A 19,001-nucleotide genomic window follows, 5' to 3' on the forward strand; every position below is an offset into this window, starting at 1 on the left:
GCTGCCCTTCCTTCCCCTCTCCTCGCTGCGCCCGAGTGCCTGCCCCTGTCAGTCACCCGAGGCCCCGCGCGGGGGCAGGTCTCCGCCAGGCCTGCTCGCTCCGCTCCTTGTAGGGTGTGTGCTCCGAAAATAGGTAGCGGGAGCTGGGCGGCGGCGGCGGGCGGGGGCTGGGGGCGCGGAGGGCGGCGGCCGCAGGGGACCCTCTCCCCGCGCATGGGCCGCGGGGGCCCTGCGCCCGGGTCGGGGACTGCAGAGGGGTCTGGGTCCCGGCCTGGGAGCGGCCCAAGGACAGTATCCAGCCCGATGGCCTGGCCGGAGAGGGTGGCCGGGGTGAGGGCTAAGGGAGAAAAATTGCTTAGGAAGCAGACCTTCACTTCTCTCTTCTCTCTTCTCCCACAAGCAAACTGCTTTCTTTCCTGGGTCCTACGTTTTTTTCCTTTGGCCGTGGAAGTCTCTCTCTCTTTTTTTTTTTTTTTTTTTTTCTTTTTCGGTTTTAGCTGTAGGCTTTGCAGTTTCCATGTTCCCCTGGAGGCAACGAAGTTGCTCATAAAAAGACACCCCCCTCCCCACGGTTGTTTGCTACTCTTGTTGGCAGTAGCCGCCCTGGGGGCCGACTTGGTAGCGCCCCATGGTCCTGCTAGGACTTCTTCCGAAGAGGGGAGATTGTGGAACTCCTTTTACTGTATCTTAGATGCTGTGACAGCATTGGAACCAGATGAACGACTTAAGTTCTCAGGCATTTGAAGTAAGAAATCTGATCATTGAACTGGATCTCTCTTATTCGCGGTTTCCTTTGGCCTCTGTGAGGCCCCATTCCCCAGAGTGTGTGTTGGGACATGGGGGTACCCTCCTAATTTTGAGTATTTCCTACACAGGTCCTTGATGTTTCTCAAACTAAGAAGTAACTGACATAACTATGAATAAGATAGTTACAGTTTTCGAAGACTCCTCTCTTAATTTAACAGGGCTCATTTTTTAAGTTCCAAAGCAGTACAGCCGTGTATGAAACACAAACACATAACTGGTGTTTAAGAAATCCTCATGTAAGCCTACGGATATTTTCGGTTGGAACGCTCTGCTCCAAGTGTTTTTATATCCTGTGTTCTTGTACTGAAATGTCATGTTCTGTCTTCTTCCTGATGTGAACGTGCAGCAGTCAGCCTTATCTTCAGTTTCGGAAATCTTTTTTACTTCTGTGCTCTTTGGTGAGAGTGATAATAAAACGACAAAATGGGGAGAGCAGCAAGATTCTCCATAATCCACAGGCCTGGTAGGCAGATCCCTGTATACACAAAAGTTGCTGTGCAGTATTCACACGTGTAATGTTGGTAAATAACCGTAAATGGGTAACTGAAAATGTATGCAGGTGCTCACACACATTGAAAATCGAGTAGTACTAAAAAGTTTTTTTAAAGGGATTGTCATGTTTTTTATTCTGCTGTTGGTAAGTGGTGATTAGTAGCTCAAGTGGCTAGAAATCTAGCTGAGGAGAGAGTACTCAGTGTGGGAGTTAATATAGGCCTGCCATGTGTTGTAAAGACCTAAAATAGCAAAGTTTTTTCATAATGAGATGACAGGATTTCTTGTCATCTGGCACTCTCAGGGCACTAAGCTCCATAAAGGTGTGGGGCTGGGTGGGAAGGGGTCTTATTCTCTGCTCGCCCAACACCATGTTTTAACAGTAAATCAATGAAAACTCCAATTTGAAGGAATTTTGTGGTTTTGTTTTTATTTCGAGTTTTGTAGGACTATTCTGTGGATATTTTGCATATAAATTTCTGATTACATTCTTCAGTAATTTAAGAAAAATATTAACCAAACTGTGGGGTTAAATTCAAGTAACTGGTAAAGTGAAATTCTAACAGTCTTGTCACTTTATTTAAATGTTCTTTTTAATCTCTTGGGAGGAGGACCTTGCATATAGAATCAGAAATAGGATTTAAAGGTGGTATTTTTTAAACTAATATTTAAATCATTTTACTTTTTCTGCCACCTTGTTTGTAATTTTCAAAAACAAGTTTTTAATACTTAATTTAAAGTTCTTGGAATTTCCATTACTGATTGTGGAAATAAGGAAGGGAAGCTGTTAAGACTTAGGTAGTACCATACTTTGTATATGCCTGGTTCAGTTAGACAATACATTTGTTAATTTGTTGTAAGTTTGAGCTAGGTTTGATTATTACCATTTCACAAATAAGTAAATTAAATTTTGAAAAGCTTTAAGTAATTCACGGAAGGACACCTGAGTAGGAAGTGCAAAGGCGGTATTTAAGCCTGAGTTTGTCTGAATCCAAAGTTGATGCTCTTGTGACATTACACTTCCTTAACAATTGATGGTAGAATCCTTTTCTGGATTTATCTCTTTGTTTTAAATTTGACAGCTTAATTTGGAAAAGGGAGAAACAGTAGTTCTCTTTGTTTTTAATAGAAATTGTAAATGCCAAACACTAAATAGTGTTGGGTTTTAAATTTAATTTGTGTTTTGATCGTTTTAGAACAAAGTTTATTATTGTTTGACACATTTAAAAGTTTTATGCTGCTGGTGTAGTTTCATATATGTCCTGTGGTAGGAAGCATTTTAGAAATTAATCTAGAATAATATCTTTGCTTTTTTCAATCTTATACAGTTGCTTTTTGAGGATACCGGTATGAAATGTAATAACCTTTTCACCTTTGGCCACTGGGTTAGTAGGAAATAAAATTATCTGAAGAAGCACAATGAAGTTGTTTAAAGTTATTCATTTGTTGTGGTGTGTCCTACAGACCTTTTTACATAGTTATAGAAACTCTAGGCCAGAACAGTTCATGTTTTCCACTCCTGGGTCAGCTGCACTGTACAGTAAAGCATTTTTTGTGATTGAAATTATATGAAATTGTGGTATAAGGCTCAAATAAGAAGAACTATTCCCAAACTGCTCTCTAAGTGAGAAATCCTGGAAGTCACTCGAAGCTTTGGAAGACACCTTACCACCGCCCCCCACCAACCTCTTCTACCTTCCCCCAGTGAGTAGAGTGATCCGCTCGCATAGCTTCAGCTTTTGTATCTTTGCAGATGTCTCAAGTACCTAGCTCAGCCCTGCTTCTCCCCTTAGCACTGGTCACACATTTTTATCTGCTGGTCCTGTTCACAGAAGACAGTTAAGGGGATATGCTCAGATGGAACCTGCCTGAAAGTAAATTCATAAACTCCCCTCCTCTCTGTCCCTACACAAAGCAGGGCAGATACCCATCTCTTTCTGCTCACTTTTCTCTTTATGACTCTGTTTCCATTATTCGAGTCATCCAGGTTTTTAACTTCAGCTTGAACTTTTTTCCTTCTTGTGCTCTCTGTACCTTACAGTTTCCAAACCTTGTCACTTCCATCAAAATATGTCTTACAGAAATTATTTCTTGCTTGAAAAGTTCATTTATATTAATATTTGATTTATAACCTCTCAATTGACCAGGCCATTAACAATTTATGTTATGAACTACTGTTGTTTAGTAACAAACTTGTACTGTATGAACAGAATGCAAATTGATTGTACCTGTGACTACACAGTTGAGGAAGAAATAAAGCTAAGGGAGGAAAAGTAGGGTTAGAAGAATGTCTCATATCTGTTTTATTTGCCACTGCTGGACTTTTATTATAAACTTTCTAGACAAATCCCTCCATCTTCCTATCATTTTTCTACTCCCAAACTTTTAGTTGCTGGATCCTCCATTGCCTTTACAGGGAAGCCCAACTCTTGAAAATGGTGTTCATGTCCTTGTATTCCATTCTAACCTAAATAGTTCTGACATTTCCAATATATACTGTTATTTAATCATGCTGTGAATTCAAAGAGACCTGCATGCTAGTCCATGCCTAGCACATGGAGTAAATTATTTAATCTCTCAGCAGCCTCCGTTTCCTCTAAAATGTGGGGATATAACAGAAATTATATTGCCCATTAAACTTCTATAAGTGCAAATGTTGCCTGGCATGTAGTAAACATAATAAATTTTAGTTATTTTTCTCTGCTCACGACTTACCTGCTTTGAGCATTGGTACTGCTCCCCGATCTGTCCCCTTTTTTGAAAGATGAAAAATTACTCTTCCTTCAAGATTTAGCTCAGATCACATGGCTAGTTTTCTCTCTCTCCTGAACAACTGTTTTCTCTCTCTCCTGAATGCTATAACACATCATTAGTATTAAATACAGTTTTGCATAGTAGTTATCTGTTTACCTGTCTTTTTTCCTGTATTCTGTTGGAATTCGTTAGTGCAGAAATGTCATCTTCAGCATCTGTCAGTGCAATGTATGTGATGAGTACAATGGTTCAGTGAGTGAATGAACAAAGGAGTAATGAATTTACAAAATTAAGAAAAAAATAACAGTTTTATGAAAAGAAGTAGCATATAAAGGCAAGTTTTGGAGGGAAAATCTAGTATGCCTACATTTTTCACTTCTAAATAGTGTTATAGATTTTAAAGATTTAGGTAGTTAAATGATATTCCTGGTGCTCCTTGAGGTGCAGGTGTTGATACTGGCTACGGTTCAAATCACTTACACATGCTAAATATTTATAAGCAGTTTGTATACTTCTCCCCCACACACAATCATAATGTGGCTTCAGAAGTTTTGTTTGTATGTATTGATAAAAACAATGTAAGCTGCCATTATATTCCATCATAGTTAATGTAAAATCAGTAGTGTTCTTATTAACTGCAAAATAAACTCAACCAGTAAGCGATTAATGTAGAAATTATTCATTTCTAATTTCATTCTGTAAGTGAATGAATTCTGTCATTGCACCAATAAAATGTAAAAATTCCTACAGCAAGCAGAAACTTGATAGCTGCTGTAGCATTAGTGGAGTTTTTTAGACTTTGCACACTAAAGCAAATTTGTAGTACATTTTCAGTGCATTGGGGAGTCATTTCTACATAAAATAAAGGTAGTTATATACATAGAAGAACATGGTATATATTGGGTTGGCCAAAAAGTTCGTTTGGGTCTTTCTGTAAGATTTTACAGAAAAATCCGAATGAACTTTTTGGCCAACCCAATAAAAACACTTAGAGAGTACAAAGTAGTTTTTAAGGTTGAAAAGCATGATGGGAAAACTTGACCTGTGGTCCTGACCTAAAAGCTTAATTGCCTGAAGCAGTAATTTATTGCAAGAGATTGATGCATATCAAAGAAAATAGGGGTTCCATAGAACCACTTAATAGTTGTCAAAAAAGGAGAATTTCATAAATTTTATTCTGATGGGTAGAACTACAGTCTTCATATTCTTTCTCAAGACATTTATTTACATGCTGTACTGTGAACCTATGGCTGAGAACTTTTCTTGCACATTTTAGTTCATAATGTTTCTACTGAAAATGAATAGAAATAATTTTTGAAAACTACCTCCACATTTATTCATTTACCAAATATATTTCATTGATTTCACTACTCATCGTTTTCCATATTTTAAGATCTCTGAAATCAGGCTGCATTGTACAATCATGGCTGTGATACCGGTAGCATTTTTCCTTTTTTAGTGACCCATGAAATTATGCATCTTTCATTGATTGTGAATCGGGGTAAGCAAGGATATAATGCAATAACAAACAAACTAAAATCTCAACATGAGGGCATTGGTGGTGGGGGCTTTGCGTGGCATCTCCTCACTCGTTCTGTGTGTGTCTAGTGTGGGTCAGCAGCAGAAGGGCCCTGCTCCGCAAAGTCACATAGTTGTAGGCTCTTGGAGGATTTCAGTCTAAACGTAGGCTTTTTGATATGATACATATGCACAATGGAATATTATTGAGCCGTGAGAAAGGAGGATATCCTACCATTTGCAACACCATGGACCTTCAGCACCTTGTGCTAAGTGAGATAAGTTAGAGAAAGACAAGTACTGTACAATATCACTTATATGTGGAATCTAAAAAAGTCAAAGCTGTTTAAAAAAACAGTAAAATGGTGGTTACCAGGGAATGGAGGGTGGGAGGGATAAGATTAATGGTGTTTAAGGGTACAGACTTGTAATGAGTAGTAAATAAACCATAGCGATCTGATGCACAGTATAATGAATATAGACAGTACCATTGTACTACAATGATGTGATAAATATTGCTTTAGTCGTGATCATACTACATTATATAAATGTATGAAAGTAACAGGCTGTACACCTTAAATTTACAAAATGTAGCATGTGAAATTTACCTCTCCTCGCCCCCACCCCCGAAAAAAAAAAGTCTTAGGCTTTTTATCACTGTCCCCACAGCAGTGGGAAAGAAATGCAATGAATACCATACTGGGTTTTAAAGCTCCCCCCTACCCACACACACACTAAGAGACTCACTGCACTTCTCAGATTTCAATTAGCTTAAGCAAGTTATATCTATAAACCTCATTTCAGAGGGGGCAGGGAAGAAGAAGAGAAATGCAGTATTTGTGAATAGCAGTAATGATTCTATAGATTAAGTTTTAGACTCACTGAAGATTGGTGATTTGATTACCTGTTTGGTAGACACAGTGCAAGACTACAGATTCAAGGATGAATCAGACATATATAACATATATACTATACAGTGTCAAAAAGCAATAAGTTCATGGACATTCAGAAGACGGAAAAGTTACTTCTGCCTAGGAGGATGGTAGGTATCAGTTGAGGTAGAAACTCATGTCAGGTAGAAACAGCATAGGAGGAAAAAACAGAAAAGTGGGAATGAGCAGGAAGTATGAATTATATCTCAAGTACTTTGCAAGTAAGAGATGCAAAGATGAATTGTGCTGTTAAATAGCACAGATTTTCTCAACCTCAGCACTATTGACATTTGGGCCAGATAACTCTTTGTTGTAGGGGTGTCCTGTGCATTTTAGGATGTTTGGGCATCCTTGGCCCACATGATGCCAGTAGCACTCCAGTCACGACAGTCACAAATGTCTCCTGTAGTACAAAATCGCCCCTGGTTGAGAACCACGGGTCTAGACAGACTGGAGCTAGTGAGACCAGTTGGGAAACTGAGTTAAGTGTTAGGACCTGATTTAAAGTAGTTTCACAAGACACGGAGGAAAAAAATGATTGCTAACGTTTCAGAGTTGGAATCAACAAGACATGGTGAGTGAATGTAGAGAAAGGGAAGAATCAGAGGTAACTGAACATTAAAATCTGGTTGACTGGGAAGTGGAACCACCACTAACAGCTAAAGAACACAGGAGAGAAGATGCACAGCTCGGGGGAATAATGGTGAATTTTGTTCGGGTTCTACTAAGTTTGAGATGCTAGCAGAATGTCTTTGTGAACATGTGTAGCAGATATGGAAATGTAGAAATGGAGCTTGGAAAGAGATCAGGCCCAGAGATTATATAGATTTGGAAATCCTCTCTTTGTGGGTTAAAGCCACGAGATTGGAATAGCTTTTAGGAGAACAAGTTCAGACATAGGAGAGGAGAGGGCAGAGAGCATATACTTTTGGATACTTTCATTTAAGGCATAAGAGAAGGAGAGACACTAGAAGGTGAGGAGTGACCTTTGAAGTAGAAGTGTATACCTAGCACAGAGTAGGTGCTCATCTCACAGAACCTGAAGAGAATTTCCAGAAGGAGCAGTGCAGTATTGCAGAGAGATTAAAAAGGAATATAGAATTGAGAAGAGCCTTTGGCTTTAAGAGAAAGGGATGGGAAACAAATTATATCTCCTATATGCCAATATCTACTGTATTAATTAATTTCTCAGTTGTCAGAGCAACCTTATTATTATCTCTATCTTGCATATGGTAAAACTGGTGTAGATGAGGCCGACTATTTTAAGTGGTAGACTAGAGATCATTGCTGGCCTTTAAGAGAGCAGTTTAATGGCCTTTCAGTCTTGTGTACATTGTAGTTCAGTAACCATACTCAAAGACCTCCCTCACCTCTTTTGTGTCCTTGCCTATCTCTGTTCCCTTAGCAATTTGTACATACCTTTGTTATAACATTTACCAATTTTAATAGGTTTCCTGATGTTCTTATTTCCTGCGTTTTTCAGGGACAGGCCCTGTGTCTTATTCATCTTTGTAATTGCGGTAGAGTGTGTGGCATATATCAGTGACTTCAACTCTGGCTGCACATTAGAATCAACTGGAGAGTTTATAAACAAACATGGATGCACAGGCTTCACTCATGGGTGAGGCCTGGAGCATCTGTACTTTTTTCAAAGAAAGCTTCCCAGATGGTTTGAATGTGCCACCAGGATTGAGTTTTCACTGTATTAGGTGCTCAATAAATGTTGACTAAAGGATAAGAAGTGGAGACAGTAAGTATAAATTACTCTTTTTTCCCCTATATTAGTCTTTTAATTAATTTTTTAAGCTTTTTAAAATTGAAGTATAATTTACAATATTGTATTAGTTTTGGGTGTACTTTTTGGGTGTACCATGAAGTGATTTGATATTTTTATACATTACAAAATGGTCACCATGATAAGTCTAGTTACCATTTGTCACCACGCAAAGTTATTACAGTATTATTGACTATATTCCCTGTGCTACACGTTATATCCCCGTGACTCATTTATTTTACAGCTGGAAGTTTGTACATCTTAATCGCCTTCCCCTATTAAAGTATAAATCATTCTTGAAAAAAATTCAGTAATGAAACACAAGAGAAAGAGTAGATACTACTTCATTTTTTCCTACTGTTTCATTTTAGGGATACTTTTTTTTTTAGATAGAAAAACTTTAGGAGTGTTTGTGGACTGAGGGGAATGATTCAGAGGACAGAAAAAAATTGAAAATATAAATAATAGTTTGTATAACTTTCCCAGTTAATGATAATGAATGCCTACTTTGGATTCATAGATTTCTTAATATTTTAAATAAATGGTAAAAACATATTTAAAGAAATAGATGTTGAATTCAGTGGATGACCTAGTTGTAGGTTAAGTGATATGGGCCCTGTTTTTAATTACTATTCAAAATGATAATTATAAAGGAAAAAAATTCTTAAGGAAAACATCAAAACAAATTACCTCTTACATATACTCAAATTAAAATAAATTAGTCTATAACACAGACATGCAATTAATGATCACTTGATCATAAACTATTTAAATAATGATCGAGTTTTAAAAAGTATTTTTTCTTTTTTTATTTTACTTTTAACTCTCAAAAAGCCATCGGCAGTTTTTAGAGTTATGGGAAACAATGTCAAATAACTCTTGTAGTTGAAGTAGAAAAATTCGTAATAGCTCTTTTTTTTTTTTTTAAAGCAGAGGTTCTTTTTTTTTTTTTAATTAATTAATTAATTAATTTTTGTCTGTGTTGGGTCTTCGTTTCTGTGCGAGGGCTTTCTTTAGTTGCGGCAAGCGGGGGCCACTCTTCATCGCGGTGCGCGGGCCTCTCACTATCGCGGCCTCTCTTGTTGCGGAGCACAGGCTCCAGACGCGCAGGCTCAGTAGTTGTGGCTCACGGGCCTAGTTGCTCCGCAGCATGTGGGATCTTCCCAGACCAGGGCTCGAACCCGTGTCCCCTGCATTAGCAGGCAGATTCTCAACCACTGCGCCACCAGGGAAGCCCTGTAATAGCTCTTTTTAACTTTACTGCTGGTCTCTAAGACAGTGACCCTTTTTGGGATCACATTCCTTGAGAGTCAGGTGAAATCTATGATTCTTTTCTTCAGAGGACCAAATGCCTCAAAATTTGCATATACAATCCCTTACGGGGCAGTGGGTACAATATCTGGCAACCCATCAGAATCAGGTGGGGAGATTTTCAAAAATACAGATTTCTAGGTGTCAGTCCTCTGGAGATTGATTCAGTAGGTCTGGAATGGAACATGGGAATCTGTATTTTTTCAAAAGCTTTCCCAGCAAATCACCCAGGCATCCAGATTTGGGAAATCTCTACCCTAGTGTCTCCTGCCTTGATCATGGAGGAGATAACTATGTGGGAAAATGTCCAACGTATGGAAATTAGAGGGGTTGTAGGCAGTGTTCTCAGATAAAATATAGGATGCCTGGTTAAATTGAATTTAAGATAAACAACAAATAATTTTTAGTTTAAGTATTTCCAGTGCAGTATACTTTGGGGCTAATGTAGAGTGCAGGGCTGTTCGCCTCTAAATTTAATGGTTCCAGATAGCTATTTTTTGTGGTGTGCATGTGCTTTTGTGCACATGCACTGTCTGCTTTTTATACTTTTATCTCCTTTTTTTCAGTTGCCCAGAGCTTTTAAAAATTTTTGTCAGCTTGATATATTTATACCTGCTTTGGTGAAGACTCCATTTTTTGCTAAAGAATTAATGTTTTCTACAGACAGTCAAATCTCCTGGATTTTACCTTAGTGTTTGTAAAAATTTTGCCAATTTACAGTGCCCAGCAAAAGCATCAGAAAAATCTGGAGAATTCATAGACACAGGTAGTTGAAGTAACATTAATTTTGCCAACAGCTTCTATAAATTGTGCCAATTGATTGACAACCTGTGGTAAATTCCCCCACCTTGTTGTACTTTCCTGTTCTAGCTGGTAATCATAAAGTTGAAGTAGCACTGCCAGATGCTCACATCTTCCGGTAACAGACATATCTTAAAGAGGCAATGTAGGCCAAGGGAATCTAGTCACTTCTATCTTTGGCATTTCACCCTGAAGCTTGGGTTTACTTGAGAAAGATGCTTTCTATACAGTAATGCAAAGACTGACAGAATGAAGGACTGCAAGGCAGAAAGCTACATATGGAGTTTATTTGCATTCAGCCCACCTTCCCTTTGTTCTCCTCCCCTGAGAAGTTTTTCAGTCTTACTCAGCAGTGTAGGTATAAGATAAGATTGTAAATTTTAAGAGTGTAGTCCTAAAATTATAGTCCAGGTAGCATAGGGTGATAAAAACACTTGATGTGTTCTATTCTTTCTGAGGGATCTATTCTTTCTGAGGAATCTATTTTTTCTGAGGGATCACCCAAGACCAAAAGCAGCAATTCAGTATTCTGTTGATATTTGTCTGGATCATCAGTCTTTGCCATAATGTTACCAAGGATTTTGATCACAGCTTCTTATACCAAATGTGCTTATCTTCCATTTACATCTGTTGCAAGGAATTGGGTACTTCTTTAGAAAAGTAAGGCATCATTGCTCCACAGGATTTAGCCACAGGTAGTCCTCCTTCTGGGTATCGTGACTAATCTCTTTCCATCACTGTGGTAGTTTGGCTTCTACACATGTTGGTCCAACATCATGTGCAAATGCCACGTAATTCATCAGTATTACTTGGCTTTGCTCATCACCTGGTCTCTCAATCAAATTGAAAATTGTGTAGAGAAACTGATTTCTCTCTGTTGGCTCAGGCTGTGGGATGCGCTACACAATATGAGGGGCACCAGCTCCTCTCCGTTGCCTGCAGCACATGAGGAATAATTTGTGCAGGCAGCTTTCCAGCGTTAACACAGTATTTTTTTCAGTGCAATTTGAGACACTTCTGATCCTAGGTGACTATCTGCTGACATTCACAAGAAGAAAGTAATGTGCGGTGGAAAGCAGGAGACAATTTCCTATACGATTATCAAAGTGAACTGTATTTTTACTCAGTGGAGAAGATAGCATTCCTTCCTTTCTTAGGGAAAGGATTTGGTAAGTTCTCTCAAAGAATAGTGGAATCAACTTTATCTGATACTGAAAGGTGACTATCCTTACCTTTCCTTTGTCTGAACGATTTAATGATTTACAACTCAATTCTGCCCATTTTCTTCAGATGTTTGTGAAGATTCTGATCCAAAGAAGTCTGAGCAGTCACAAACTGCCATGATGGCACAGTGTTCATTTTAGAGGAGGTCCGTTTCACTTTCAGGCTTTCTAATTTGCTCCATCAAAGACCCTTTCTAACTACTTAATAAACCAACTTTATCTTCTTATTTCTGAACTAGCAAGGAGTTCTCTGTAGGCCAAGGAATAGAGAAGAGTGGAGGAAGGTTGCCTAAAATTGTGGAAGAGCCTGTAATTCATCTTCCACTCCACCGGCCACGTACACAAGATTTTTCCCAGTTAGTCACTGAGTAGACTTGCAGTAAGTCTGGAGGTTTTGAAATGTTTAATCTACATCATCCAATAATTGAAAATCTTGATCTTTATTTTCATCTGAGAAGTTTATTGATGTAAGCTTTTAGTTATTCTTAAATAAAAATTGATTTCCTAGGAATTTTAGAGCTTTTTTTTCAAGAGGTTTGATTTGTAATTTTTTTTGTTCCTATAAAAGAACTTTGTTTTCTGCAGCCTTTGTCAGATTGACTCAACTCCTTTCCTTTTTTTAATGTTGTAAATATAACTGTCAGACTTTACCCTCCTCCCTTCAAATACATGGAGGATCGGAAACTAGATAAGCACACTTGTGAATTTATGTTTGAAATTTAAAAATAGGGAAGATATACGAAGAATCTCTCTCATGCCCTTCTAACGTTGGGACTATATATCAGCTTATTTGCTTGCTTAAAATATATTTTAAATAACTGAGTTCCTTGCTTCTTGGTCCCCAATTATATCTTAAATTTGAGCTTCACAGATAAGTGAGATCCTGTTTATTTGCCTCCTCTGCACTCTGTTGGTGAGGGAGGGGTTCCTGCTGTAGGGTTATGGGGATGGCTGAACACACAGCACCTGACATTGGAAAGATGAGGTGAATAGCAGTCTATTAATACAAATACTCAGCCCAGGAGATAGGGACGCAGTGGAGGGAACAGAGTGAACAAGCGGAGGCCAAGGGAGGCAAGCTTTGTAGTATCAAGAAGGTAGAGTGAGCCCTGGTTCCAGCAGGAGGATGTGATTGGCTAGTTTGAATAATTCCGCAGGCTGGCGGGGAACTGAAGCCCCATACTCAGGGGTGAGCAGGAACTGTGTCTGTTCCCTGTAATAAAGAGGGTTGTCTGGCTAGGGACCTTATCTGCAGGAGGAGATTGAGGATGGGAACTTGCAGTTAGGCCATTCAAGGTCCTTCCGTTTTTCCCCAGATGTCAAGGCACACATAATACTGGGCTTTAATTTTAGGCCTTATACTACAGTTCTCAGTAGTAGTACTAATCTTTTATCAGAAGTGTATGCTAATGATTGCTGTATTGAATAATACATCAAGAAGTTTTTAATAGCATGATTTGACCTTTGAGTTTTCCTTTCTGTGTGACCTTTTCTTTGATAATTTGCAAAGTTTAAGATATTCTGCTGCTGTGTACAATTTAGTCACAGTAGATGAAAGGTGGCCAAAACATACATGCAGTGATATGGAGGCATGAAAGACAAGAGTTCTTGTCTGAAAGACTGAATGGAGTGGTGAGGCTCTAATATTGTATAGTTGGGATGAGAAAAAGAATGGGTTGGTTGTAGGAGCTATCAAGTAGCAGAAAAAGTAAAAAGGTAATAGCTGTTAATTGAGTGCTTACTCTGTGCCAAGCACTTTTCTAAATGTATTACCTCATTTACTGCAGGTGAGGAAACTGAATTTAATTTGCTTTTGGTCATATAGGTAGAAGTCAGTGGAGCTGTAGTCTGAGTACATACAGTCTTATTTAGGGTTTATGCTGTTAACAGTACATTTTACAGCCTTTGAATACAGAAAGGCCTTATATGTCATGCTAAGGACTTTGGACTTACCTTGTTGGCAGTGGGCCACCATTAGATGATTTTAAGCAGGAAAAAAAATGATCAGAATTTTCATTGAAAAATATCAATCTGGTGGCAGAGTGGAAAATGACTTTTGGAGAAAGAAGAGATTAGAGGCAGGGCAGTTATTGTAACAATCCAGAAAGGGACTGGGTCCGAATGAAATGGAATCAAAGAAAAGGAGATTGGATTTGAGCAAGACAGACAGACACTCGATAATGTGGCTGACTGTGGGAGAAAGGGAGAAATGTGGAATGGTACATAGGTGGTGCCGATAATTTTATGAAGAACAGAGGGAGTAGGTTTGGGTGAGACAGTCAGGTATCTTTGAGGCATTTAATGGAGATTTCTAATAAATGAGTTACATTTAGAAAAATGGATCTTGATCTTGAGAGAGGTTGTGATAGGTATATAGATTTGAGAGGTATTGTTATGTGGTGATAATAGAAGCAGTGGAAGTAAATGAGATTACCCAGATATTTTGGTTGTTTCTTCTGAACCATCGTAGAAAGATTATGCTGTATTGGGAGGCGGCTCCGAAAAGCCTTGGACTTCATCTGAAGAATTCATTCAAATCCCAGTTCTGGATCTCTATTTTCTCTTTTCATGAATTAAAGGTAATAACAGCCATCTTGGAAAGTAACTGTAGATAATATTTTATTTTATCTAACAGACCACAGGGGTTTTAAAAGGTTAAGAAATGATGATATGTTTTATCTCCCTTAATTTACCTATGAGAAATGGAGATTTACAGAAGTTAAATCAAAACCTGGGTACAGATGGTTTGTCTTAGCTTAGATGAAAACCCAGATCTTAACTGCACACTGCCACCACAGAACTGGGAACTGGCTTTTTCTCCTGTTTTGCTACCACTGGTTTTTGAGGTAAGCAGAGTACAGAGGGAAGGGATGATTTCCAAGGGAGGAGAAAGGATGTTGGCGCATGGGAAGTGAATGCACTGCAGAAAACACAGAAATGCATGGGCGTAAGCCACCGCTGTACCACTTAGGGCACAAAGAAGCATTTCACGTGTAATGTGAAAATGCCTGTATTCCAGAGCTAATTTTAGGAATACTGAACTATACTAATGCAGATATATATATTTTTTTAATTAATTAATTTATTTATTTATTTTTGGCTGTGTTGGGTCTTCGTTTCTGTGCGAGGGCTTTCTCTAGTTGCGGCGAGCGGGGGCCACTCTTCATCGCGGTGCGCGGGGCTCTCACTATCGCGGCCTCTCTTGTTGCGGAGCTCAGGCTCCAGACGCGCAGGCTCAGTAGTTGTGGCTCACGGGCCCAGTTGCTCCGTGGCACGTGGGATCTTCCCAGACCAGGGCTCGAACCCGTGTCCCCTGCATTGGCAGGCAGATTCTCAACCACTGCGCCACCAGGGAAGCCCGATATATTTATTCTCTACTACTATTACCGCTCATAGTAATATTATATTCACCCAAGTTTACGTAGCTAATGAGCAGTAGAAATGAAAATCCAACTCATTCAATCTGACTCCAGAGATCATACACTCTACTGCTTCCTTATATTAGCATAAGTTTTTATGGTTTTGAATGTACATTATTTTAAAATTAACTGTCTACATATAGAATTACATTTGTGATAACTCTTAGAATGCTCATTTCATTAAAATACTATATTCCCTGACCATCCTAAACAAATGAGAGTTTATTCTTGCTTATAGATTGATTCAACATTGATTCAACAAAAACTACCTACCAAGTTTAGAGTATAGGGCTACCTACTGATATTATTGAATATTCAGAAGTTCCTTGAGGAAGTTACATTTTTGCAGTTACTACCTGAATGCTGACTACTAAACTCATTAGACACTTTTCAGAATTATCTTTGGAATTTATTAAAAATTATGATGTGTTTTTCATGTCCCAGACTGAAAAAAAGTAATTCACATTTTAAAAATAGTACTGAAAATAGTTACTTTCCTTTTTTTCTTTCTTTTATTTGTTTATTTATTTGGTTCAGTGGGACAAAGAAGTCCATTTTAACAAATAGCATTAGGATGGTTTATTTATCCTTATGACGATGTAATAAAAAATGGATCTCCATCCCACATCATATACAGAAATCAATCCCAGGTGGATTAATGGCCTAAATGCAAAGAGCAAAACTTTAAGAAACTTTAGAAAAAATACAAGAGAAAATCCCCACAATTTAAGAGTAGAGAAGGAATTTTTTTTCCCCACTCTCTAAATACTTCACTGTGTTTAGGGCTGTCTCTTATATAACCACAGTACCATTATCAAAATCAAGAAATTTCACATTGATACAACATTATTGTCTCATCTGCAGACCCTATTCAAATTTCACCAATTGCTGGTCCAGGATCTAATCCAGGATCGCATTGAATTTTGTTGTAGTGTCTCTTTGGTCTTTAATCTGGAACAGTTTCTCAGCATTGTTTGTCCTTCATGACCTTACCACTTTGGAAGAGTGCAAAATGGTTATTTTGTAGACTGTACCTCAATTTCAGTTTATTTGATGTTTCCTCATGATTAGATCAGCCTATGAAGTTTTGGCAGGAGCATAACAGAAGTGATGTTGTGTCCTCAGTACATCCTACTAGGAGGCACAGTTTTTACTATTATGATAACTTAGGTCATTTGGTAAAGGTGATGTGTGGCAGGTTTCCACAATATAAAGTTACTGTTTATCCCTTCTTAATTATCATGTGGAAGGATTCATTCACATTGTGTAAATACGCTCTTAGACTTCTACCCACTAATTTTAGCATCTCTTGATTTTTGCCTGCAACAATTACCATTGTTGGTCACCCCAGGTGATTTTCTAATTCAATCATTCCTTCTACATCTATTAATTGAAATTCTACTATAATGAAGAGCTTCCCCCCATTTGTTCATTCATTTCTTTATGTCAATATGGACTCATGGATTCTTATTTTACTCTGTGGGTTGCTATCATTATTTGTTGCTTGAATTGTAGCCCATAAGAAAAAGTACCAAAAAAAAGTTTAGTAGTATTTTTGTGTTATCTCAGAAAGTTGACGGGCAGAAATTACTTTTTCTCAGAGGTAGTGTATACTAACATTTTGGATATTGTTTTGAATATACTGCTTTGTCTTCTGCATAAGTAACTTTATAGTATCTGCTTTTTTCCAAGAAGCACAACAGAGTGGAACATGCTTTTTATGTTATGTTTATCTTTTTGTATATTTTATACCAAGTAATATTTGGATCCTAGAGAAAGCAAAGAAAAAATGTAGCTCTTTTAGCTTTTAGCTCTATATTAGTAGGTTAACTTTTTTTAAAAAATAAATTTATTAATTTTATTTATTTATTTTTGACTGTGTTGGGTCTTCATTGCTGCGCATGGGCTTTCTCTAGTTGCGGTGAACGGGGGCTACTCTTCGTTGCGGCAGGCAGGCTTCTCATTGCAGTGGCTTCTCTTGTTGCGGAGCACGGGCTCTAGGCGCGCGGTCTTCAGTAGTTGTGGCATGTGGGCTCAGTAGTTGTGGCGCACAGGCTCAGTAGTTGTGGCACACAGGCTTAGTTGCTCCGCGGCATGTGGGATCTTCCCGGACCAGGGCTTGAACCTGTGTCCCCTGCATTGGCAGGCAGATTCTTAGCCACTGTGCCACCAGGGAAGTCCCAGTAGGTTAACTTTTTAAAACTGTTCTTCTTGATGTGATTGTTATGAGGTATGCCTGTAAACTGCCAGTCACTAACATAGGTAAGAGTTAATCTCCCATCTAGCCAAACCTTCCCAACAAAACCAAGGCATCCTCCCTCTCGCAATCTAGAATTACAGTTTAGAAATACAATAAAAGTAATAACTCTTTCCTGAATCCTGCTCCAATTTAGAAGGACTTGACTTCGAATAATATCATGTGGAGGAAGATGGTGGTTAATGCAGGAGATTTTGCTGTGGGCCTTAGGGATGTATCTAATAATTCACTGGACTCATCCAGAAAAACGATAATATTCCCAGGGGCAAATTGAGTATAGCTCCATGTGTGTTAGAGAGACTTTGAGGAAATATGTTTTTGATTATTTTCAGAAATTCATTCTACTCTTGGGACCTCTTCTTGTTAACTTGTGTGACCTTTTTTCTTTCTTGGATTTGGAAGTGGCTAGAATAAATAATTTTTTAAATTAAAAAAAAGTCTGCTAGGAAGGATGGATGTAGGTGAATGTTCAGTCTAGCATGTTTAGAAAATACCCTGATGATTGAACAGTTTCTCAGGAAGACAATTAAGCCTTTACTGTGGTGGACACACTTTCTTTTCTTTAGCACCTGAGAAATCCAAAAAACAGGTTCTTCTTATCTTGTGAAATTCACAAAGACCAGATTAAGATACTTCAGACATAGCTGGTGAAGTCCAAGTTGTGTTTTGGGTTCTCAGCCAGGCAGCTCCCATGACTTCTCAACCCTCAGTGGCACTTCTTTTGACCCACCATTCATTTTGGATATTGTGAGCAGTCTTAACTCTTTTTGGTTACTGTATGCATTTTGTGCAATAGCAAGGGCAAACAAGTCTGTAAGATAAAACTATAGAGCATTTTTGCTTTCTAGGTGAAAACCTAAAATAGAACTGACTAAAAGTCTAAATGATATGTACCTTTTTTTGAAACAACTAAAAAATTTAAAGCTCAACAGTTAATCATATCACTAAGTATGCTATACTGTATATATATATATATCATATCACTAAGTATGCTATACTGTATGTGTGTGTGTATATATATATATATATATATATATATATATATATATATATATATATATACTGCTTGCTATCAGTACTTTAATTTTGTCAGTTTTATTGGTAGGGCATAAGTCATTAGAAGTGTTAAAAACAATTTCCTCAAAATTCTAAAAGTTTCCAAAAGAAATATTTGATAAATTCATCAGCAGGTTACCACAATTTTTATTTGTTGCCTGTGGTAGTGATTAAGACTTTGTTTTAAATGCTTTCTAACATTTACCCCAATAGAAGAGAGAGAGGAATAAGGGAACAAAGGAAATTAAGACATTTTATGGAAACATAATAGATGCCAATGTATGTTTAGCATGCACTGTCTTCCATTCCCAACTCCACCCTTGCCTTTTTAAAATCACTTTTTTAATATATTTTCATTTTTGATTTTAATAATACTTTTAAACAGTTTAGAAGAAAATAATTTTTTTAAATAAATTTATTTATTTATTTTTTGGCTGTATTGGGTCTTTGTTGCTGCACGCGGGTTTCTCTAGTTGCGACGAGTGGGGGCTGCTCTTAGTTGCGGTGCGCGGGCTTCTCATTGCGGTGGCTTCTCGTTGTGGAACATGGGCTCTAGGTACGCGGGCTTCAGTAGTTGTGGCACTCAGGCTCAGTAGTTGTGGCTTGCGGGCTCTAGAGCGCAGGCTCAGTAGTTGTGGCTCGCGGGCTTAGTTGCTC

At 38.2% G+C, this 19,001-nt stretch overlaps 1 protein-coding gene and 1 pseudogene across 1 annotated transcript in view; one reads left to right on the plus strand and one right to left on the minus strand.

Moving 5' to 3' along the window:
- The window catches only part of CAPZA2 (capping actin protein of muscle Z-line subunit alpha 2), a 54,120-nt gene that overhangs the window by 296 nt on the left and 34,823 nt on the right, over positions 1-19,001 (plus strand). The window lies entirely within an intron of this gene.
- On the minus strand, positions 53-13,587 carry LOC133097032 (RAB11-binding protein RELCH-like; annotated as a pseudogene).

The sequence above is a fragment of the Eubalaena glacialis genome, chromosome 8 (genome assembly GCF_028564815.1).
Source record: "Eubalaena glacialis isolate mEubGla1 chromosome 8, mEubGla1.1.hap2.+ XY, whole genome shotgun sequence".
Classification (NCBI taxonomy): Eukaryota; Metazoa; Chordata; class Mammalia; order Artiodactyla; family Balaenidae; genus Eubalaena; species Eubalaena glacialis.